The sequence below is a fragment of the Protopterus annectens genome, chromosome 9.part0 (assembly GCF_019279795.1).
Source record: "Protopterus annectens isolate FY-2018-M chromosome 9.part0, PAN1.0, whole genome shotgun sequence".
Taxonomy (NCBI): Eukaryota; Metazoa; Chordata; order Ceratodontiformes; family Protopteridae; genus Protopterus; species Protopterus annectens.
This window is the reverse complement of record NC_056743.1, coordinates 1,027,835,101-1,027,845,139: the sequence shown is the minus strand read 5'-3', so window position 1 is coordinate 1,027,845,139 and position 10,039 is coordinate 1,027,835,101.

The window sequence follows — 10,039 nt, the reverse complement described above, 5'->3', positions numbered from 1 at the left end:
TTGATAGGATAGTCTTTAATGAAGTGTCATATATCCGTGTTAATGTAGCATACACCAGGTAGCAGTAAATGGAGGGCATACTGAAAAGATCAATAGTTTAAAATGGTGTGCCATAGGACTTAACTCTGGGCCCATTCCTCTAGAACATCTGTGTCAGTGAAATCACGTCTTAACAGAAGTAAAGTAATTTTCTTTGCAGAAAACAGAAAGCTCATCAGCTCAGTACAGAAGGTAGAGTCAACTGGATGATGAGTGAGAGATCAGGATTATTGGAGTGATGAGATGTATGTCACATTAAAGTGCATACAGTTCCTGAAATCCCACTAGCACAGTAGTGACTGCAGTTCCTGAAGTACTACTTCTACATTAGTGTATACAGTTCCTGAGTCCCCATCCACAGGATTGTACACATTTACAGAGGACCTACTTCTTCAATATTGCATACAGATCCTGAGATCCCAGTTCAGCAGCTGTATATACAATTCCAGAGGTCTCACTTCTACACTAGTCTATACAGTTTCTGAGGATCCACTTCTACAGTATTGCATACAGTTCCCGAGCCCCACATCCACAATAGTGTATACAGTTCCTGAGTCCCACATCCACAATAGTGTATACAGTTCCTGAGGTACTACTTCTGTAGTATTGTATACAGTTCCTGAGGTCCCACATCCACAACAGTGTATACAGTTCCTGAGGTACTACTTATGCAGTACTGTATACAGTTCCTAGGTCCCACATCCAAAATAGTGCATACAGTTCCTGAAATCCCACTATTACAGTAGTGACTGCAGTTCCTGAAGTACTACTTCTACATTAGTGTATACAGTTCCTGAGTCCCCATCCACAGGATTGTACACATTTACAGAGGACCTACTTCTTCAATATTGCATACAGATCCTGAGATCCCAGTTCAGCAGCTGTATATACAATTCCAGAGGTCTCACTTCTACACTAGTCTATACAGTTTCTGAGGATCCACTTCTACAGTATTGCATACAGTTCCCGAGCCCCACATCCACAATAGTGTATACAGTTCCTGAGTCCCACATCCACAATAGTGTATACAGTTCCTGAGGTACTACTTCTGTAGTATTGTATACAGTTCCTGAGGTCCCACATCCACAACAGTGTATACAGTACCTGAGGTACTACTTCTGTAGTATTGTATACAGTTCCTGAGGTCCCACATCCACAACAGTGTATACAGTTCCTGAGGTACTACTTATGCAGTACCGTATACAGTTCCTAGGTCCCACATCCACAATAGTGCATACAGTTCCTGAGGTACTACTTCTATAGTATTGTATACAGTTCTTGTGGTCCCACATCAAAATAGTGTATACAGTTCCTGAGGTACTACTTCTATAGTATTATATATAGTTCCTGAGATCCGACTTCTACAACAGTGAATACAGTTCTGGAGGTCCCACTTCTACAATAGTGTATTGTAGTTTGTTGCTTAGGGATGTATGCAGGTTAGTGAAAATAGGGGAAACGTAAAGAAGGGATGGAAGTAGGAGGGTGTTTGCCAGTTTTATTTTTGTAGGTTTGTCCATGTATGATTTCTGTCTATAGAGTTTGCCTAATTTGAAGTTTTTTTATTGTGTTTAGAGTATGTTGCTCAAAGGATAGCTTGTCATCGATAGTGATGCCTACTAATTTTGCTGACTTCGCTATTTCAGTTCTTGCCCTGTTATCCGAGTAAATTATAAAGTCATATGGAGATGGTTTAGATGAAAACAATAGTAGTTTGGATTTTTTAGGATTTAGAAAAAGAAGTGAGTCATTTAGTAAGTTTCTATATTTGTAAAGATAATTTGTGTTATTTTTTGGAGGTCAGAGAAGTTATTGGAAGAAGATATAATAGTAGAGTCATAGTTGTATTAGATGATTGAACTTTGAGAGGAGACTGAGTGAAGAACATTTATGAACACATTAAACAGAATACAGAAAAAGAATGGTTCCACCACCAATCCTGCTAAAAACTTGAAAACTTTTACTAAAAATAAAACGATGATGAAATAAAACACACTGACTCATAAACCGGATAAGCGCTTTCGGTGTAATACCTTTTTCAAATCCTAAATGTTAGCCAGTAAAACTTCCTGTTATATAAAGGTCCTAGAATAGATCCCTGTGGGATAACTGTTTTATTGACTATGTATCCAGATTGTTTATTTTGCCATTTAACTGATTGCTATTTGTTCAGATAGACCCAGATAAGGGAATGTTGGGAGCATCCTGCAGCTGCATGTCATTGAATTAGTTTAGCATGTGATAATGTGTCGAATGCTTTGGTCAGGTCTAGTAGACCTACTGATGTTTGTAGACCAATGTCCAAAGCCTTGTTTGCAGCATCAGTAAAGGACAGAAGGGCTGTTATAGTACTGTGTGCAGGTCAAAAGCCATGTTGCTAGGGGCAGAGGTGTTTTAGTAGCTGACTTTGTTTACATTTTCCTAATATTTTAGATAACGGAGACGGGACAGAGATGGGATGATGGTTAATTAAGTCATTTGTGGTTCTGCCTTTGTGCAAAGGGGTTATAATGGACTTTTTCCAGATTTGAGGGATTATGGATTCAGAGATAGATCTGTTAATTAGAATAGTGACATGGTAAGCTGTTGCTTTGGCACCAGGTTTCAGGTATTCGGAGGGGAGGTTGTCAGCAGATAAGAAGCAAGGTTTTTAGTTTATTTAGTAACGTGAGTATTAGGGAGATGGCCATAGATTTTAGGGAGAAAGTTGGAATTGTTGGGATGGCGTTATTTAATTATGGAGTGAGGAGTGTGAGTTGGAATCCTTAGGAGTAGAGTATGTGGTGTCTGACTTGTTGCTTGGGGTTTTGTCAACAAGTTTAGTAATGCTATCTATGAAGTGGGAGTTGAAAATATGGGCTATTTGTTGAGGGTCTTTGACTCGAAAAGGTGAATGGGTTTTGTAGAGTTCCAGGATTAAGTAGTGAAGAGACTGATTTCCCGATTTTTTTGACATTACTTGAACTAAATTGTTGTGAGTAGTAGTTTCTTTTATCATTTTTGACTAATGTCTTTGCTTTATTAAGAAGTTGTTTGAAATTAATTTCATTTGCTTGAGTTTTATTTTTGCTCCATTCTTTCCGGGCTTGACATCTTGATTGATGCATTTGTTTAGTTGGTTTGGTAAGCCAAGGAGCATATGTACATTAGTGTATACAATTCCTAGGGACCCACTTCTGCAATAGTGATTACAGCTCCTGAGCTCCCAATTTTACAGTATTGTATACAATTCCTTAGATACTTCTTCCACAACAGTGTTCACAGTTCTTGAGGTCCAGCTTGTACGAAAGTGCATACAGGTCCTGAGGTCCCACTTCTACAATATGCATTTGTTTCCAGAAGTCCCACTTCTGCAGTAGTGCATACACGTCCTGATGCCCCACTTCCACAATAGTGCATACAGTTCTTGAGGTCCCACTTCTACAAATGTGTATGCAATTCCTGAGGAATCACTTCTGCAGTACTGCACATAGTTCCAGAGGTGTCAGTTCTACAATAATGTATGCAGTTTTTGAGGTCCCATTTCTACAATAGTGTATATAGATCATGAGATCCCACTTCTACAATAGTGTACGTACAGTCACTAGGTCCCTATTTATGTAATAATGCCTATCATTCTTGAGGTCCCACTTTTACAATAGAGCATGCAGTCACTGGGATCCTACTTCTACATTACTGCAGACATTTCCAGAGGTCCCACTTATACAATAGTGCATACAGTTCCAGAGGCCCCATACTGTTCCAGAGGTCCCTCTTCTATAATACTGCACATAGTTTCTGAGAACCCTTTTCTGCAGTAGAGTGTATATTTCCAGAGGTCCGACTTCCGTGAGGGTCCTGATTATTTAACAAAGGCTGTACAAAAGAGGAACAAAATTGGAACTCATTTTCACCAGGAAACATATGAACCTGCGGGTAAAGGAACCTAGTTTGCCCAACCTGAAATAAAGGGAAGCATGAAAGAAACACCTTCATGTAATTGTCAAAGCCCAGGAGGCAGTGCCTTTTAGGGAAGCAGATACTCATGAAGAATGGGTCACTTTGTCGCTTAGAGTCAGGACGGCTGAGAGAGCATGTTCAGACATTTTGCTGCAGCACCATGAACTTGACTTCCCGGAGAGTTTCTGGAATCAGAAGTAGATAGTGCCAGATGTTTTGGAGCTGGAATCATGTCTGTTCACTCTTCTGCAAGTTTATATCAGATAACACATCAGGATTTGTAAACAGGACCACTCTGCAAACTGATAATATGATTAGTGCAACAGTAATGCATGAAGAGGGAGGTTTGCAATGAGTAACAATGCAGATTACTAAATGGACAGTCAGCTGACTACTGCAATTTGATGCAAACAAGAATAAAATAGGCATACTTATGCATTTCAAGGAAGTTAATCCCAGGAAAACAAACGGGCTTGACATGAGTAGCCATAAGAAGAATAGAAGAACAAGAGTCTTAAGCTTAGTCTGAGGTACGAGAACACTATGATGACAGACAGCAGGGTGCCAGGATGGCCAGTTCATAGAAGTGGTCCCATTGATGTTATCTTTTCACTGGATATGGCTTGCCTTCTATATGCACAGCACAAAATATAAAAGAAAGATGATGCACAAGCAAGAGTTTTATCCTTGTCTGAAATTATGTGTCTTGTCTGCAGTAATTTCTAAAATCATTTGACATTTGATTTGGCATTTGTAATACCCACATTGAGTAAAAGCAACTGAGCTCAACAGAAATCATGCTTAAAAGTATTCAGGCTTAGATTTCCATGTGTACTGCATTCATTACCAGTGCAATGCCTCTTTCATCTCTTTGCAGTACTGTTTTCCCTTAGCCTTACAAAGTACTTCAAAACATAAGTATAGGCCTTTTACAAGAACAAGTGGCTTGACTTCCTAGCTTATAAAACCATGAAACAGTCCTCCTCTCACTCTCTCTAAGGGCACCATAGCATATCTGCAATTGTTATGCCAATCAGTCATCAAAGAAGAAACAACGTAATTTAAGGTTAATGACTTTTGGTGTATTCTGAAACTTTGATCACATTTTCAACATGGTCTGGGATTGTACTGTTTGAAGCAGTGCCATTATATTTTATTATTATTACTATTATTATTACATTTATTTCCCATGTGTTGACTAGTCAGGTAAAGCGGTCCAAGGATACTTTTAAGGCGTGACCCAAGCCATTGTGACAATACTTTACAATTATTGCATGTTTGTTTGTCTTTTCGGCTTTTCCCGGTTAGGGGTCACCACAGTGGAACTCCGGTCCACTAATGATTTGCAGTAGATTTTTATGGTGTCGAGTTGCCAGCCCGACGCCCACCCTTCAATGAAAGCACGCCCATTCACGCATGTCTTTCGAATGCCACTCGACCATGGGGAGGACATGCAGACTTCACACAGAAAGCACTCCAGCCAAGAATTGAACAGGAGAACCTCTTGCTGTGAGGCAACAACGCTACCACTGCACCAACGCAGCATATTTTTATCAAACAGTAAGATAATAAAGTAAGTTATGAAAGACTCCGATATTAGTGCATTTTTATTGAAGTCAGTAAGATTGTCAATGGAAGCCATGTTTTATGCAAACATTTGATTCCCTATTTGAATATAATCTTCAAATGGGTTATATGCATTATATATTTATAGTAAGTTGAATTTTTATATTTCCAATGCATAAAAGATGTGTATCAAAATCTTCCTAAGAGAACATGATATTTTTGGAAGATTTGTGTTCATATGCATTACAGCCAGGCAGCTAGCAAACATTTTAGTATTTGCTAGCTATCCACAAATGTATTTACATATGTATAAATAATCTATCCAGATTGAAAAAAGAAAACATTTACAAGGCTTTGGTTTCAGCTTGTGAAAGAAAGGTTAGATTTTGATCCAGTATTAATTATAAACATATGTGATAAGTCACCACTGATAGTTCATAAGTTCATATGTGTTTACTAGGCTAACAACCACAAGGGCCTTTTTAAGCCTCGCCATGCAGACCAAATCTCTGACTAGTACTTGTACCCTTGATAAGTATAAGCAGAGGCTTGGGAGATGAAACATTGATAAGCAGGGGCCTGGAAAATGAACCATTTACAAGGCTGCCCATGTCCTTAGAGGCATAGGTGGCTCCATTTACAATGAGCTCTGTACACAACTGTGTTTTGCCTGTGAGGCTGCGGACATATCTAAAGAATGTCTTGTGGTTGTCCTTGGCCTGGGAGGTCAAATTTACTTCAGATTTGGCTATGGTAGACTTTGTGTCCTTTGAGTTGTTTGCTTGGTTTGATGAGAGTGCATTGTTCTAGATGGGTTCTGCACCTCCTAATTATTGCTATGATTTTCATTCTTCTGTTATACAGCCTATTGATTTTTGATTCCACCAGGATGGCTTGCTTTTTGAGTTTGTTCTGTACTTCCTGGTGGGTACAGGTGCCTCTATGTAGCTATTAATATGCTTGTATAGAGTTTCTGTGATCAGTTCCATGTAGGCAGCAGTGTTCTTATTTATTTTATTTTACATTTGTTAACCGGGATGGTCTGACTGGACACAGGTCCATTTTCAGCAGAGGCCCAGGGAGAAAAGCTCCACAGTCAGTAAAATTTTCAAACAATATGTTAAAATACAGTATACAGCAGAAGACATAACAAGACCTATATATATATATATATATATATATATATATATACAGGAAAAAATAGTTACACTTGGTTAATAACAGAATAAGTATACAAATTCAATCAGCATTAGGAGAAGACCTAGACTGTAATATATATTCCAGTAGGTATATTAGGAAGTGCGGTATATAAGTGGAATAATTGAGGACTTATGTAATACATTGGCATAGCCACTTATTCTTTGTGTGTTCTAAGTGATTTTTTAAAGTGAGAAGAGGTAGGGGCAGAAATCAGAGCAGGAAAAAGATTATTCCAAGTTCTAGCTATGGAATGGGAGAACAGTGCTTTTCCTGCAGTATTGATAGCCCTAGAGATACAGAGAAGGGGTTTGTCGGAAGATCGCAGAGGACGATTTGTATTATAGTGGGTGAGAAGTTGGCTTAGTGCAGGGTCTTTTTCTGGATGTGTTACCACATTGTAGGGAATGACTAATTGGTGCTAGGTTAGTAGCTGGGGAAGTTCCAGCCATTGCAGTTCCCTTAGAGCCTGGCAATGGTGGGTTCTAAAGGCGGAGTTGTTTGCAAACTTGGTGATTTTATTATAACATGATTCGAGTCTGGCAAGGTCAAGTTTTCTAAGCTGGGTAAGAATTGGAGCAGCATACATTAGGGTAGACAAGAGGTGAGTTTGGTCTATGGTAATCCGTGCTCGTTTCGAGAGGGATTTCCTGTGCCTATATAGTGTTCCCATTTTTATGGACTTTTTTGATGGTGTGTGAAATGTGGATCTTAAAGTGTAAATTTTTATCAATTTTAACACCTAGGAGTTTGGTATGGTCAGAGGGAGAGATAATAGTGCCATTGTTGGAGGAGACAGTGAAGGATAGAGGGGTGGAAATGGTTTTGTTGGAGGTAAAAAGTAGTAATTTGGTTTTATTAGGGTTTAGGATAAGTTGGATCTGAGTGATTCAACTTTCCACAAAGCTAAAGGATTCCTGGGTGAGTTGTTGTAGGGTGAGAAGTGATGTAGTTTGTTTTCTTTACTTTGTGTTTTGCTTGCATTCTGTTTTAACAGCATATTAAAACTTCAAAAGAGACCACAGCTCTCTCTGTTCTGAGTCAGGCAGAATTTTTCCCCGCTCTCCCACCCATTTAAGTTGTCTTGTTAAATACCACTGTCTTTCTAGTTGCCCGCCTCTTATGTTAATCTGACCATATATCTCATTTCTCTCTACTTTCACTGGCTTATGTGAGTAATCACAAAATCATCATTTTTGACATCCCACCCCTTCAATTATTTAAATTTATTGGCCATCCTACAGTATTTCATAGTACCAAAATACAAAAGTGACCACCCCTTTCAATCCATCTTGCTGTTTTAAAAATAGTAACTCTCCACTAAACCTTAACTTTTTAAACAGGTAAAACTCAAGTTACCTACTTTCACATCTAACTTCTCTAGTGCACACTGCAGAGTGCATTATTTTCAATCTTACCTTTAAGCATCCCTGTGACTAGCACTTTCTCTAATACCTGCTGGAAAGCACTAGGAAGCCTTAAACTCATACAAACGCTGAACTCTCCGTGTTAACAAGGAGAAATTAATAGTAGGCACTAAACAGCCTATAATTGCAAAGTACCTTGCTAAGGAAACAGCTCCTATACTTTACAAAGAAAAAAAAAAGCCCCAAACCAAGCATGTCCAAGGGTCAGCTTCCGGTGATTTCTCCTGTCCACCTGGTGAATCTGGGCATACTGGGGCAATGCAGCAATTGCCTCATGTACACAGACAACCCTCTCCTCCTACTACCCAACACTACAACCTGTGAGAGATGGACTTACATAGCCAAAATGGAAGCAAAGCTCTCTCCACCCAAGATTGTGCTAAACAGTCAAGAGAAGGTTAACACCCACACTACATCTCAAGCAACACATAGCCCTTCTAAACCCGCACCACCAACACCCACATATAGCAACACTAAATCCACATATGCAGAGGCCCTTAACTGTAACCTGCCCAAGCAACAAAGACCTCTGAAGCTGAAACGCAAACAAACACCAATCACAACCAATGTGTCACATAGTTCACAACACCAGTGTGCCACCCAGCAACAGCCCCTAAGGCAAGACAATGTACCTAACACTTTAGTCATAGGTGACTCTATAGTCCGGCACACTGATGTCCCTCTCACCAGGTTGAATAAGGAGAAAATTACAGTCAGCTGCCTGTCGGGTGCCAGGATCCGCCACATAACGCATGCACTCAAGTCACTCCACAACAAGTACAAATATGACTCTGTCATTGTCCATGTTGGAGTGAATGACTTGAGACGCACCTCCCTGGACTACATGAAAAGAGACATGGAAGAGCTCTCGGATCATGTGGCCCAGGCAGGTATGACCCTAGCCCTGAGTAGCATCCTGCCTTCGCCCAGAATGATACCACAATATAAGGATAAAATGATTGACTTCAACAATTGGCTAAGCTTATGGTGTCATTCAAAGGGGATCCAGTATCTGTCTGCCTGGGATGACATGATTGACAGACCATGATGCTTTGCCAGAGATGGTCTGCACCTGTCGTCCTGGGATTCAGGTTACTGGCTAAGGCTCTTGCCACCCCTATAGTGCCTTTTTTAGGCAAACTTCAAAGGACAAAACCACCACCGTAACAGGTACAAGCATGCAAAATCTGAAGGTAATGCTACTCAATGCTAGAAGTCTAAACCTCAAAATGCACTCTCTCGAGGCACTCCTAAAAATGGAGAACATCGATATCTGTGCAGTAACTGAGACCTGGTTCAAGGCTCCAGAGAGCACCCCTGCAATACCAGGCTACAACTCTTACCACACTTTTCGGCCACCAAACCAAGACCGAAACACTAAAGGTGGAGGAGTGTCAATATTCACCAAGGATATTCACACCACCAGGCTAGTTGACCAACACAATGTGTCTGAAATTCTCCAAGTGCAACTAACACTAGGTAAGACTGCAATCCAAATTGTAGCTTGCTACAGATCCGCCACCATACCCCAAGATTCTCACTACACCTTTCTAAACATACTGGAAAATATTAAGATAGAACCAAACACCCTAATACTGGGTGATTTTAACTACCCTGCCATTAACTGGGAAAACTACTCATGTCCCAACACCTTTGCTAACGGTTCTTGGAATTCATAAATTCCAATGCCCTGGATCAACTAATCCATAGTCCCACCAGGGCTCCAATATCCTAGACCTGGTCATTACCAACATGGGAAATCAATGCTCCATACCTATGGTCACCCCTCGTTAGTCAGGTCTGACCATAAGCTAATCACCCTTAACATCCACATCCCACCCCACCCCCAGTAAAGAAACCACCATAAAAAT